We start from the raw sequence: 15,646 nt of genomic DNA on the forward strand, positions 1-15,646 counted from the left end.
AGATGGGGGCTGCGTTTAAATATCCTTAAGACACAGATTCCCTTTGAGAGTAGATACAAATGTGGAGTTTATGGTCTCTGAACTCACAATTTAGAAATACATCTTTTAGTGAAGTTGGTTTTTAAATTGTCTGTTTGAAAATACCACTTTTAGAAAGTAGGCATTTTCTTGCTTATATCATTCTGTGACTCTGCCAGTTTGTGGATTACCTGTATGGGTCAGTTTGACAGTTGGGATGTTCACACCTCTCCTCTAGACAGTGACTCAAAAGGGGGTGGGGTGTAGCCTGCATATCCCGATGAGCCATCTGAGCTAGAGAGGAGTGGTCGTTCACACCTGAAAGGACTGTGCCTGCCCTCACACAATGCAGTCTCCGACCCCCTGGTGTGGTCTGGGGCCTGGCCTGGCCAAGTAAGGATCTTGCAAACACTTGAGACTTTGCTTTCAAGTTTGCCAACTTCAAAGGCAGAACTGGATATAAGAAGACCCAAAACCCCAGACTTTTAGAATCAAGACGAACCTCTGCCCAGGAGAAGAGCTGAAGGACGAGTACTGTCCCTTTGCTGTGTTGCTTTGCTGGACTGGCCTGCAGTTGCTTCTTCTGCCTGGAAGGAGTGCAAAGGGTGAACTTTGCTATGTGTCCTGCTTGAGAAAATTCTCCAAGGGCTTGGAGTAGAGGTTGCCTCCTGTTGGAAGTCTCAGGGACACCAAAGACTTCAGTTTCCTCGACTTGCAGCACTGGGAACTGTGTGTTTTGTGCTGTTCAAGAGGAGAAACCACTGCGACGCCACCGACGATGCCGCTGGCCTGCACTGTGACCTGCCGACACCACACGAAGTCGCATAGCCCCGCTTTGCACCGCAACCCTGGTCTCATCGGATGACTTCACCGAGCCGCTGCTCGCACCACGACCTGTGGGCCCCGCACTCCGGTAATGCCTGCTCACACCGCAGCCTGGGCATCCCCGACGCCACCGCTCCTGCTGACACCAGCGCCGCTGCCTGCACCGTGGCCTGTGGACACCGCTCGTGAGGTACACAAAGCACCGTCCCATCCCGCACTGCAGCCCCGGTCCACCGACGCCAGCACCATCTACTCCTTTGTCGTCACCAGGCATCCTGCCTGCAAGCGTGGCCTGTGGACACTGCTCGTGAGGGTCACGAAGCACCGTCCCATCCCGCACTGATGGCTTGGGCCTACCGACAACAGCGCTTCAGCAACAACAACGACTCTGCCTGCACCGTGACCTGTGGACACCGCACGTGGCACCGCCCCGCTTCACACCGCAGCCATGGTCTCACTGACACCGCTGGACGGCGTCACCGAGTCGATGCCTGCACCGTGACCTGTGGGCACCGCACGTCGCATCGTCCCGTTTCACAACGCAGCCCCGACACCATCCACGCCGGCACACTTGACTTCATCAGCCTGGAGTTCGATCTGCAACGCGTGTGACCTCAAGGGCCTGACGACTCCTGCACCGACTCCGACACCGCAACGTCAGTGACGCCGCTCTCCGGAGCTCACCGCGAGGATCACGATCTTACTGAGCTGTAGGTGATCATGTTTGTGTCAGCTGGTGCTGAAAGCTGCTCTCACTTAACACTGATTTTGTGGAGCCACAGAAATCTTCATCTGTCTTAAAGAAGATGCTATTTATTTTCTTACAAAAAGACATGCGTCACATGACACAAACATGATCACCTGCAGCGCCACGTGGAGTAGTAGAATTGCGAGGATCAGCTTCTGCTGAGCTGAATAGGAAAGTGCAAGTGGGGAGGAAGATCAGGTGAATCTGTATTTCTTTCCCAGGTCCTAGAGCCTCACGCTGATGCAACAGACAAAGTGGAATTTAACTTACTAGTGAAGGTTGCACCATCTCCTTGTTCTATTCTATTTCAGGCTGTGAATAACCACAGTCAAAGGATCCATTACTTTAAGAGTCATGTTGGATCGAACCACAACAGCATTCTTTATTATGTATAGAGCCCAGATGAAGTCATCACAGAGAATAACGTAAATACTCATAAGATTTACCTTATTAAAAAAACCTTTTGAGTGTAAAACAGGGCTACGAAACTTCATGAAAACGTTCTATCCATCTGCCCTTTTTCTAGTTCCTCTATAGTTCGCATTTCAAAGAAGGTAGGTAGGTAGGTGTATCTGATCTAATATTGCAGTGACTCAACCCACACAACCAGTAGAACACCTAAGCATGTATCGGGAAACCCAAACTGACTGACCCAGTGGTGAGACTGGCAGGATTTGTCGGGAGTAAAGGGGACTGCTAATTTGCAAGGTTAAATAACTGGAGCAAATCTTAAGTCAATGGTGTGGAAGATATATGAGGGCATTTAAACATTGTTACTGCACCACATCTTCCCCGAACACTGTTCGGGAGATTTGCAGAAACTCATAATGATCCCAGTGTAGGTGAAGGTTATGAAAGCAACCAGGAAACAAGATGTCACCACAGTTGACACCCATGAGTATTCAAAAATATTAGTGACACCTATCTCAGTATTTGCTGCTTGTGATCAAAACCTCAGGTGTCAGGGAACAGGGGGGCAGCAATGAGAAAAAGATACATCCTAAGTTAGTGTTGGTGGCACTGAAACTTAGAACTGTGAAACTTGTGCAACTGCAATCTGGTTTGGTTCAATCTGGCACAGTTCAGCAATAAATAGGACTAGGACCGCAAAGTGGGAACCATCCCAGAGATCTTTGATAATAAGGGAACCCTAGTATTCCTCTGGTGCTCTGATAAAACAAAAATAAATGCACAAATTCAATCAATCAGAGTTGTAGCAACATTTTAATTGCAACATTCCATATCAACTACTTCTCAGAGGCATTTCAGCGTTATAAGCATGTGAGGTCTTACTGTGTTGCTGACACTCCTTAAACCTCCTTGTGAAACTAAATACAGGAATGCTTAGTGTCCAATCCAAAACACCTAGGATGCAGATCATAGTGGCTCTTGAGACTGCTCACAGCTTGCTTTGGTCCTTGAGGCTGTGCTCAAATAGCTGAGCCTTGACTTTGTCTCCCATTTGTTCTTGCCGGGGATGCAGGTCCAACCTTCTCCTCAGGACTGGCGCTTAGTGGTGACTTTGAAGTATGCAGATGCCATTCTTAATAAAATTGCTATAATTAATTTGCATCAACCTTCCAGAGATGAAGAGGTGAAAAAGCTCTGTCAGTATTGTAATCTGTGACATTCTCGTTCTGTCAAGACCTCTGCAGTGGGTGCAATAACCAAATGACTTGAGAAGAGCTTTACACTAGGCGATGGAACGTGTTCATAACCTCCGGAGGGTCAGCAACCAAGCACATAGGTTAGTTTTAGGGAAGATGGTGAACGGTGTTATCTCCAAAAAGGTGAAAAAGGAGTTGTGACTCCAGACTCAAGCACTTCACGGCCTTAAGCTGGACAGCAAAAAACATCTAGCCTTTGGATGTAAATTGGGCCTCTTCAAATAAGAGTTCAGTTAGTAGGGGCAGCCATTTTCCTAACCATGTAGCATAAAGATGTTTACACAAGGATGCCACAGTGAGAGGAGCAGTGTATCATAAGGCATAAAAGTATAGCAAACTCCATTGTTTCCTCCTCTCAGAATTCACTGGTGTCATGGCTTTGACGGTCCCCTCACACCTACTGTGACCTTGGAGATGCCACTTACGGAAGTGCAGTCAAAAACAGCCCTCGAAAAGCACTGCTCCCTGTTTGAAGAGGCCCCACCACAAATACCCCCCATAATCGCTGTAACAAGTGCTTCCCCATCACGCTCTAGACTCCTGTGTATAATATCACAGCCAGTCTGTAGGAATAAGGCAAAAACACTCCCAAGATGGTGCCTTGTTGTGTTCTCTCTCCTGCAGCTACAGGCCTAGGAGGGTTGCTGTGGCACCTGGCATTCATCCACTACACTCCAAACCAAAACGCACAGGTAAAAGACATTTCCAACAGATCTATCACAAATGCAAGACTTATTGCATTGCAAATGCTTGTTTTAATTTCAGCTCCCCAGCCAGCCTAAATCAAAGTATTTTTTCTGGCATCTTCCAAGGCTTCCTACACAAGAAGGAGTGGAGACTGAGAAATGGTTAACGAAAACATGGTTGGTGACGTCAAAGGAAAGGTATCTCAAGTGTGTCAGGATGGTACTGGGCAGGTAGGTGGCCTGTTCTGCTCAGGCAGTCAGTCAAAGTGGGTTTAGTCAAGTGCTGTTGCAGGACAGATCTGCAGCCTTAATATTTTTAGTAATCCACAAACCATACAAGGGTGAAGTTAGCATGACAGGAAGGATCCACACCACATTTTCAGAGTGCTTACAAATTCCAGAGATAATTTCAATGAATAAAAAAAATAAAATAATAATATTTTGTTTAGTTTAGTGCTTTCTACCATTAGCATGGCACGTTTGGGTTTTCTTGGCCTAAAAGAGGACTTTTAGCCCGTCCTTTAGTTACCATGGTTTGGCTTCACTGTCAATCTTATTTTCTTCCTTTTCATTAGTGTCTGGGCGCACTGCGGCTTCACTGGGGTTTCACTTTGTCTCTGTGTTTCTTTTTTACCAAGTACTGATTGATTTCTTGATTACTTCCAGATTGCTGGTCTTCCGCATTGCTAGTGCTTGGACTGTGTTTTAGGTTTTTAGTTTTTTTAATTTTTTTGCTTGAAACCATCAGAGTTGAAGCTTGCGCTTCCTGGTTTTTCCAAGAGCTGAGTGCAAACAAATAACAATAAAGAAACTCTGCGGCAAGTGACCAATTTGCTAAACATACATTTCGACTACTTGTCACTTTTATCAATGGATTAATGTTTGCCTGTGTCACATTTAGTTATTTGTTGGGTACCTCTTTTATAATTTAGAGGATGGTTTATTCATCATCAAACATGCAGAAATTTCAAAAAGTTTATGTTTCTTCTTGACCTCATCCACTCATAACCCCTAAAAATCACACTTGCCTCTACCCACACCTGACCCCTAACATCAACCTTACCTCACTTTACCTCTACCCACCCTTAAAACCATAAATTCATCGTTCTCTTTACCATCCCTGAGCCTTAAATGTATCTTTACCTCCCTTTACTTCTACCCACCCCTGAACCCTCAAAGTCACCCTCACCTCAATTTACCCTTACCTACCTCTGAACCCTCAAGCCGCCCTCACCTCACTTCACCTCTAGTCACCCGAGCCCTCAAGTAACTCCCACCTCCATTTACCTCAACCCACCCCTGAACCCTCAGGCCACTATCACCTTCTTTTCCCTCTACCCACCACTGAACCCTAGAAGAACCCTCAATTCCCTTTACCTCGAACCACCCTTGAACCCTAAAGCAACCCTCACCTCTTTTAACCTCTGTCCGCTCCTGAACGCTCAAGTCACCTTTACCTACCTTGAGTCCTTACGTCACCCTAACCTCCCTTACCCACCCCCGAATAATCAAGTCACAATCACCTGCATTTTCCTCTATTCACCCGAACCCCCAAGTAACCCCCACCTCCCTTTACCTCTATCCTGCCCTGAACCCTCAAGTCACTCTCACCTCCCTTCACTTCTAACCAACCTTGAGCCTGCAAGTGACCCTCATTTCACATTACCTCTACCCACCCTATACCCTTGAGTTACCCTCACCACAATTTACCTCTACCCATCACTAAACCCTAAGATCGCTTAAAAAAACAAAACATAAAAAGTATGTTATTTAAAAAAAGGCTTACTTGCGTTGTAAAAGTAGAAATACTTACCTGTGTGGAACTTATCTACATGGTAAAGACTTCATGGTAAAGGTCCTAAATGGCCAAGGCTGAGTGGTAAATGCTGTTTCACCTCAGGCAATACACATACCCGCTACTTCCATAAACAATCTTCTGCCTTCACTAGCACCCCTAAATGTTTTAGGGGCACGGTTGATTTTTTTTTGCCCTTTAGTACGTTTTGGTGGGTACCTTCGCCTCTTTGACAATTTGCCTACTTTGTCACCCCCTTACACTCCATACTTTAGGTCTTCCCTGAGACTGCCCTTGTGTTGTTGCTCGCAAGACATATTGGTTATTTACAGGGGGCTTGGAGCCCATCTGTTTCTTACCATTGGTTGGTTTCATCGCCACTCAATTCTTTGCTTCTCTTTCATTGGCAAGTGCCGGCTTAACTTTCTCTTTTGCGTTTGTCCCTACCCTGGTCAATTGCCCAAGTAAGGTACTTTTTCTGCCATTTTACTTGCAGTGCCCTTTATCCTTCTCTCTTCCACCATTACTGCTTGTCAGGTCTGCCCCGCACCCACTCCACTGTTGCATGCCTTGCCTGTTAAATCCTATTGTTTCACCCTTCATTGCTTGACCCTTTGAGTCCTTCCATAAAAACAAATCATCCAAGTCACATCAACAGGTTTCAAACTGCTGCAAAGATGCAGGTACACTCCCTGCGCTGCATAACCTTTTTTGTGCTACCTTTATGCAGGGCCAACACGATGAACTTCAGCTCGGACGTAAGATAATTCAACTTTTTTGTGAAGGTCGAGAACAATCCAATACTAAGAAAATGCATCACTGGCTTTCGCGGTTAGTGCTTGCAGTGCCACGGTGTTTTTTCTTTCCAACTTCAACCATGCTGCACAACAGCCGTGCTGTTGTTCAACAGGACAAAATAAAAAATGACAAAGCCAACAGCTCTACAATAATCACGGACTACTGGCTTTGCCAGTGCTCATTACTATTGTATATGTTTTTAGGTTTTTCATTGCTTATTAGATGGTTGTTCTTAGCTAGCACGTTTGCTACAATTTCTACTTTACTAATGCTTTTGTTAGTTAAAGTAAAAGTGAAGAAGTCTGATCCATATAAAGATATTTCATATGTGTGCCGAAGGACTTCCCAATGTTTCAGTGAGCAGAGTGGTCAGTTGCCTATTTCCTGGCCAGTGCAAACTGGTTTCTAGACAGGAATGGATGTCTAGCTATAGAGCATCCTATACATCTTATATAGGTCTGACTAGTGTGGACCCACACTGGATAAACTTAAATTCTGAAGTGCTTGAGTTGAAGGCTGGATGAATTTTTCCAACGACATGGATGCCTTAACTCTAATGTAGGGAGCCTCGATTATAATGTATACCAGGGCTTTCCTAAAGCTCAACTGGCTATTATTCCCTTTATTCAAAATGCTGCTTCCTACCCGCTCTTTGTGATTAGTCGGCATTCTCACAGATTACTTGATCATGTGTCACTGGTGCCCTGTTGCCAACTGATTTTTTTTTGTTTTTGCTTCACGCTTTAAGCCATTCACATCAGTGGCATAGGTTACTATGAAACAGATTTCTGCTGCCCCGTTTAAAATACTCTGAACTCGCTTGGTGGGGGGAGGGAGGGGTGGCGGCAGATCTTTTTATGACATGGCTTTGGCAGTGGATTAAAACGTAGCTCTTTTCTTTTCCTATATGTTATGATTGGTAGTACCTTTAGGTTTTTCTATTAGTCTGCTTAGATGCCTCGTGACACCTTTCCTGGGTAACAACTGCATGTCTTAAAATACAAATCTATGTTGCACTACGTGCCTTATGTCTCCAAGCACCGTTCACACGACACGTGGTCTTGATGCACACTATAACTAATAAAAAGGAGAGTGGTATTAAGTGAATGGTCCCCCCTTCTGGGAATCTAAATTGACTTGAACAAGCTCATGTAGACACTTTTCAAAGAGATACAGGTTAAAAAACCATTGAACACCTCCTTAACAAACAAGTGCCATCAAGAGTCCGCCGGTCTATAGTCTGGTGAGGGGCACAGTAGCCATTCTTGGCTATGTTTGGGGATGTAGTTTAACTGCATCGTCCCTGTCACATTCTTGTGTTCAGCAGGAAAACAGCTCTGGTGTGCTCACAGATGTCAAAATCCATTGGGGACCAAACAGACTGTGGTAGAAATGTCAAACAGCAGCACAGGCAACCTTTCCCTTAGACAAGGGCATTGGTGGTGGATGTCCGACTATTAACTAGGGCACAGGGAAACCTATTGTCAGGAGCATTATGGTGTCAATTAGGGCACTTCATTCATCAAATCCTGCACCCTCCATAAGTCTCCTCCACAGGTATTCCCCAGCAAGATCCAGTACGGGGTGTAGAACCACGCAGGAACACTCATGCAAAATAGAAACTCCCAAGGACCAATGTGAGTCCAGTCACATGGACCACTACATCCTCCACAACAACAGAGTGAATCTGGATAGTAGATATTTATCATAGCCTTGTTTCAGAGGACCCTTACTGCAATATGATACGTACTTTCAACAAAGGTTTTAACAGGGTACTCACCAAACCACCAAGTAGAAAAAGCAGCAACGGCCCAAATTCAGCATTCATGGTAGATAATTATAGATCACCTGCAATCACTGGATTTTCAGTACAATCCAAATTCCAGAGATTCCTGTAATTCACATTAGACAAAGAGGTGCTGTTAGAGAAACAATATCTGCAAAACCTACCCTTTAATAATTCAGCAACTACCATGCTTTGCTCTGTAGAATTGAGTTTTACAAAGAGTTGCATTTCTTGCTTACATCAAGAGTTCATGCGTCTCCTGCGGAAGGGGGCCCAGATAGAAAGTTTCCAGCAGACAGTTCAACATGCGCTGTAGTCTCTTTGTTTTCTAAATAAGTAAAAAGGGAGGTACATTCCGCACCTCAGAATATTAGCTAATTGTCCATAATTGTAAAGGTATGTATGGTCACATTAAAAAACAAAAAAAACAATACCAGGTCACATGAAAGAGATTTTTAGCAACTGAAACGTATTCCTGTATGTGCCTGTGCACGTGCTAAACCGGCAAAAAAAATCAATTTCCTGGACATCAGTCATCCTATTTTGAGAGTATTTGCCTTTGTATAAAGGAATGCTTCTTGTAGCATGTAGCACTGGGGCCGTTTCCAATCTGGTGCATCCACAACATGAGCACAGTAATGTACGAGAATACATATATAAATGGCCCAACCCCATCTCAACCAGACATTAGCTGTAGTCCATGGAGAGACAGAGGATAACGTTGTGGTATTTGTGTGTGTATTCTAGACAGGGCCCTCTTTCCTAGTCAAATCCAAAATTATAATCATCAGATGCGAATAACAGACTTATAAAGACTGCAACTGTCAAAATTAATTAAGAAAACAGAAGTTAGCCTCAATATAGATGGGCGCACAACTGAAAGCTCCAAGTAATGCCAGGCACTGTGCTGTCTTTCTTCATACACCACTCGCAGAAGTTCAAACAGCGGTATACAAGGTGCCTCCCTGATCTGACATTGCTATTGAGGCTACTGCACCTTGAAACCTTTACTGAAGTACTTTGATGTTAAGATGTTACCAATTGGGCCTGAAAAACCTATTAAAAGTATTTTTTATATAAAGATCCCATTGTCAGCATATAACGTGACCTTCAATGAAATCTCGCAAACTAGGGTCAATCTTTCCCCCTGGATCCTTGAAAAAGCCCCAGACCAGCGAGTCATTTATGAAGCAGAACACTTGTTGGCTGAAAAAACAAGGGAACTTCAATGTTTTTGCAAGAAAGATCTTCGTTACGCTACAATATGTAATAAATACTCATGTTTTCCTAAACAATTATGTGTATCTCTCTAAAATCTAAGACCCCGAAGCTTACTTGTGAGATCCAGGTACTTGGCTGTCATCAGCTTTCCTGTAGACGTAATCAGAGACACAAAAGGAAACTACCACTCCTTCAACAATAAAGAACTACAGGCCCACACCTCTCACTTGCCATCTATCAAACAGGCAGGTCTCAGGAAAAAAAAAGAATCAGCAGCTCCTTCCTAGAAATGACCAGACTGACTTTCTAAGGGGGAGCCCAGCCTCCATTCTCACTCGTTTGAGTGTCTAGTTACCCTCAAGCCACAGGAATATAGGCACTTCTGCTGGCTAGGGAGGCTAACCTCGCCTACTTCCTATGCTAAATCACAGGCATCTGCAGTGTACTCCACTTTTCTAATTAATACTGTGACCCAAGCTTTAAAGATGCACATCATAAAACATCCACTCCAGCACTTGGAGAACCTCATTTTCAATATTGCACTATTTACCTTGTGCATAATCTCATGTTGGTATGATTATAAAGGTAACGTTTCTGTTGAGCACAGCCTAAAGCTTTCGATACTTCCCAATACGAGTCACCAGCTATTAATGTATAAGTCCCACCCCTGAGCAGTTGAGCCATTCCTGCTGAAGCAGAGGTCTAGCGGCAACCTACCAACAGACATAATGTTTGCCTGATTCTACAATAATGAAAAGGACCTAACATAGGCAAATAATGTTTATTTCTAAAGTTCCATATGCCCAGATTGCAGGCTCTCTCAAAAAGCCTCCACACTAGTCCTAAAAACACTCCATGGAAAATGTACCCTCAAAATGACTGACCTTGACCCCCTGACATTCTCCTTCCTTACCACCATCTGCACTCTAAGTCATGTGAATACTCACCTTGATATCTATTACCGCACTTCTGCAAATTACCCATAACTCATTTCACTATCACAATTTTCCTTTCTCCTTCTTTGAAAGTCATACCCCTGCATCCTAAAAATACTTAATCTTCTCTAGCTTGTCTATTAATGCCATCAACCATCTGCAGAAACTCACATCCCACTACTAATGATCACACCTAACTAGAGGTCGAAGTGGGCAGGGAACGATGTTCCAAAGCTTCATTATTATGATGAATAAGTTACCATACTTTTTATTAAGTTACGCCTACATAGCACATGTGTGGTCTCTTCGAGACATGCTGTGACTGGTTTGTGGACTTACACCCTGCTTACCTCTTTTAATTTGTTGCTTTGAGTGTTCCTCACAAAGGCTTGCTTCTCTTGGGTCAATGTTGTTTATATGTCCCTTCTTTTTGTGTGTCAACCCCTCCCATGGAGCGTGCCCCTGTTACTCTGTACGCTTGTCCTTCTGTGCATGCAGGTTTGTGGTAGCGCACTATTCTGTCATTTCATTTCTGCAAGTATTTTAGAAATGTCAGCTTTTCTTCATGTTGCACCCGTCCTTCTTACCGTACAGATCTACATTTGTCATTTTTCATTCAGTTTGTATGTGGTTTACAAACAGCATTTTGTTGGCTTTCGCCATCGTTTTATTTTTTATTCCGTTCCGCATGTAGTTTACAAACATCAATTTGTTGGCTATTGTTTTATCTTTCAGCTCTGCATTTTTTTTTTGTCAGGAAGGGGTCAGCCGATGCCGAGACTCAAACCTGGTTCACCAATTTCAAAGTTGGCATCTCTGGATGTTATGCCACATCATCATAGTGGTCAGCTGGTCTCAAGGAGCAGGTAATTTGGGTGTTAGGAGCTGAGCGTAAGGTAACAAGGGTTAGGGCCTGGGTTGTAATCACTTCCAGGCCCAAATGAGGGTAAGCGCCACTTGGGTGAGCGATGGGCCTCAACACTCACACTATGTCCCACGATGTCCATATGGCACAGTGGTAGTTTACCCTCTCTGAGTATGCCTCTGTCCTCCCAGCCACAGTTGTTCCCCTGCTGGCCACACATCAGGTGAAGCTCAGGTGCCGACTTTAGCAAGGGTCAGATGCGATAGTATGAGGATGGGCACTCAAGATCATGCCCGACTCAAAACACCGAATGCCCAACCCATCCTACTTTTGAAACACAGTCAGAGGGGATTGAGTGTTTGCAGGCATTCCTCTTATGGGGTGGATGTTGCAGTCAGCTTTTGCAGAATGCAGTGAGAGGTACAAAGCTTGTCAGGGCGCTGCAATTGCTTTTTTAAGGTGAGCTTAGTTAAGGGCTTAGTTAATTGCCCGACTTAAAATAAAATGCCACTGGTATGGGCACGTAGATAAAGGGGGCTTGGTGGCAACAATGCTTTCTTTGATCCCTCAGGAAGGGGGCAAGAAGCAACCAAGACACTACACCTTACCAAACACCGAGCATGAAGGCAAGACAAACCGTGCGCTTCACATAACATTCTACAATCTAAACAAACAGCTAGAAAGCATAGATGCATTTGCAACTTTTGAAGCATTTTGTGTCAATATTTTATGTTTTCGTTACATTTTAAATTGCATTTTCAAACAAAAGTGTTTGATATGCTTCTTTGTTGTGGAGTAGAAAGGACTGCCTTTCCAGTGTTGAGGGTTCAACTCTCTTGTGCCTAGTTAAAGGCTTGCACGATTGCCAAATGTTTCAAAGATCACTGGGAGGAAAGTGTGTATACAGTTAGGTGGATTAGATGAAGACGCCCGGCAATCAACTAACCCTGTTAACATGTTTATCAAATTTAAAGCACACGCTTGCTTTATGCTTTTTGGATGTCGCCATTTGGTCTTGTAGACCAGGCTTGTCGTAAAAAAGAAAAAAAAAAAAGGGATTTACAACCCACTAGGGCGGAAGCAGAGCAATTACACGATTGAGATGAATGATGGGACCCGAGAAAATTGCATCGCTTTGCAGTGCACAATGTGATTGTACTGCTCATCTCGCTCTGTATAATTGCACCTGAACAAAGATTTGGCTTTGCCCAATGAGACACGTGATCACTGGGTATTCTGGTGCAAGAATTTTTTTCCCTATATTAATTTTCAAATTTGTTGTTGTTACCGTGCTTAAGGCAATTTCCCATGGCTCAATTAACTAGAACTAACTATTGTTTTAATTACAGATTTAACCAGTATTTGGGGCTATCAAAGCCCTCTTTTCTAGCACGCATCGAAATGTTTGTCTTGTGATATAGCAATTCACTATTGTGTTTCGACTCCTTTATGCAGTTGACTTCTTTGACTGCCATATTTGTATGGTTCCCCAAGGAAGGTTTACATTTTCGGTTTTCGATCAATAGGACTTTACTTGCTTCTGGGCATGGTTTACCTGCATGACTTTCTTTGTGGGTAATTCAGCTTACGGCTGGTTTCAGCAGCACGAGAGGACGTTGAGAATTCAAGCAGCTGTTAATGTGTGCACCAAGGAGCCGGGAAGGAAGGCTGTCAGAGCCACTCTGCCTGCAAGGCACAGAAACAGAAGCAGGAAGAGCACAGGTTTTGCTGCTGCATCAGTAACTGGTCGAGGGGAGCGGTCAAGTGCTGTGTGGACTTTCAATCCCTGCTCCGTGAGTTGTTTCCTAGCTGTCAACGTGAGAAGCTGTCTGCTTTTTTCACATCTGCCTAGGCTATGATGATCCTAAGGGAAGGCACTGTATGTGTTATTGTTTTTTAAACTAACTAACTAACTAAATATATATATATATATATATATAGTAATGGGAACTTATTTTTATAGGGCCATTCTCCTGCCCATCACGATTCCTCTTGCATCATCTTGCAGCAAACGCTCTCAGAATACACTGGGTACCAGTCACTCCTGGCGCCTTTTCTCACCAGTTCTACACTCCTCATTGTTGGCCTACGGAAGAGCCACGCCATGTATGTTCAGGACGTTATCAGTCTGTCCCAGTTGCAGACACTTATTTGGCATAACCATGACTTATTATTTGTCTTTTTCCTACCTCTAATTTTTTATGACTGAATCCTGGTTCCCTTAGTAACAGTGCAGGCCAGTCGAGACTATGCAGTACGGGAGAAGGCACCTTGAGGGCCACAAAAGCTGAATAACAGGCCTGGCTGGCATTGTGGTGCAATGCAGCATGGCTCATTAGTGTTGTTCTTTCCAAAAAGACTAGCTGTCTTCCTATTGGTGTAAGATTCCAAGCGGTTCTCGTGCATTTTTGGATTTAGAAAGATTCCATGTAGTAACTACTTTGGGAGTCTTTGGAAGGAAAAAGTACTGCATTGTTAATTTGGACACTGTCTAAATTCTTCACTCCTCAGTGATGCATTCTTCCAGTTGAAAGCAAATTTAGCATCTGGTTCCTCTTGTTACGTTTTGCAATGCAGTATTAGAACATGCTCCGTTTTGCGTAACATTTCTCAAGGAAACAGCTTCAAGATGGCCACACACAGAATGTTATAGTGCTGTTGACTTGCATCGAGGCATGTCTGTCTGTTCGTTAAGAAGTCTTGGAATGTGTCCATACATGTTTCCCAACGTAAGCATGTTTTCCTGATTCAGTCTGCGTGACCCAGTGTGTAATAATTGTATAGCACTTCAATCCTTGGTGGCACAGCACCCAGGATAATGTGCTTTATGGCTGAACACTTGTTATGTCCCAAAGGCGAGACCTATAGGCTATGCCAATGCTTGAAAAGCAACTGTCCCTGAGCGCTTGAGTTGCTACTGGATGAAAGGGAACAAGAAGGGACTCCTCTACAATTAAGAGAAACGAGAAGCAGTTGAATAAGTACCAAACCTTCTCTCCAGGGTACCTTAAAGAAACGTAAATGTGTGCAACTGGTTAATCAGCAAATCTAAAGGCTGCTTGGGAGCAAGAACAGGCTTTAATTGGCAGAATATGTGATGTGTTCTTTGAATGGAAACAGAGCACAAAAAAGATCTGTACTAGGCACAGTCGGCATATTACTAAAAACATAGCTTTTGAAAGCACTGTAAAATTTTAAACAATCTTTTTTCCACTTTTGTGACAGCCTATTTATACAGTGTGCAACTTTTCTTATACTCTGTGTAATACATTTTTACACTAATGACAGTGGTTTCTGTCACAGTTCTGGACGACTTACCATATAAATACACCACCATTTTCCAAGTGAACCTATTAAGACTTGAAACAGCGACTGTTCGGTTACACCCACAGACATCTGAAGTGATTGCAATAACCAACCAAGCTGTCCTACCAGCAAAATGCATTTCTCACAGATAAATTTACGCTGCATTTATTTTTGTTTAAGGTTTGTGAGTTATATTTTATAGGTAGTTACCTCTGGATTAAGGGCCAACAAAATAGTGTATTTTGCTTTCTTTAATCACATATCTGACCCGGTCTCCACACTAGCGGAAGACATTCTCACTGTACTCAGAATCACAGTTCCCATACTTTTCTTTTTGCACTTCAATCACTGCGCCGAATTACTTTCAACTACACAAAGAAACTGCAGTAAATGTGTGAAGTGTTTCTCTATGAGCACAAGATTAATCCCAATTAATAAAAATAACCAATAAACCATGGATTAACCACTAGTCTTGGGTGGCATCAACGTGCTGCCAGGTGTAAAGCGCTTTAAAGCCTCGCCAGGGGACCTAAGCGCTAAAATAACCCAGATACAATATAAAGATCCTTCATATATCATGGAAATGTTAAGGACCCTACCTGCTTTTGTTCTTCACAGACATCAGGAAGCCTGTTCTAGTTAAAATATCTACCATCACTTCAGTGCACGTTTGGCTTTTGGCATGGGCGAGCTGGACCCAGACCTCTGAACTTCAGGAGGGCGAAAATAAATGTCCAGCAAAGAGCAACGCCCGTCTCTCTGCCTTGGCTCCAGCAATTTCGTTTAATGTGTTAACTGTTTCAACTTGTCACGGCCGCTGTTTTCAGCGCTGTATCAGCTCCCTACCTTCAATCCATCACCTCCTACAGACACGCATCAACATTTCCCTCCACTCCCCAACAAACAACTTTTGAACAGTATGACAAAACTAAGCTGTAGGTGATTCAGGTGGGAAGTTGTGTTTTCAGAATCCGAGGCAAGCCCCGATGTACCCAG

General features: G+C 43.7%; 1 protein-coding gene across 3 annotated transcripts in view; it reads right to left on the bottom strand.

Moving 5' to 3' along the window:
• Positions 1-15,646, bottom strand: part of TMEM203 (transmembrane protein 203) — a 50,669-nt gene that overhangs the window by 34,549 nt on the left and 474 nt on the right. For all 3 annotated transcript variants that reach the window (XM_069241333.1, XM_069241334.1, XM_069241332.1), the window contains exon 2: positions 8,318-8,429. The gene's annotated coding sequence lies outside the window, so the exon portion shown is untranslated. The remainder of the gene's footprint in view (positions 1-8,317; positions 8,430-15,646) is intronic.

The sequence above is a fragment of the Pleurodeles waltl genome, chromosome 6, assembly GCF_031143425.1.
Source record: "Pleurodeles waltl isolate 20211129_DDA chromosome 6, aPleWal1.hap1.20221129, whole genome shotgun sequence".
NCBI lineage: Eukaryota > Metazoa > Chordata > Amphibia > Caudata > Salamandridae > Pleurodeles > Pleurodeles waltl.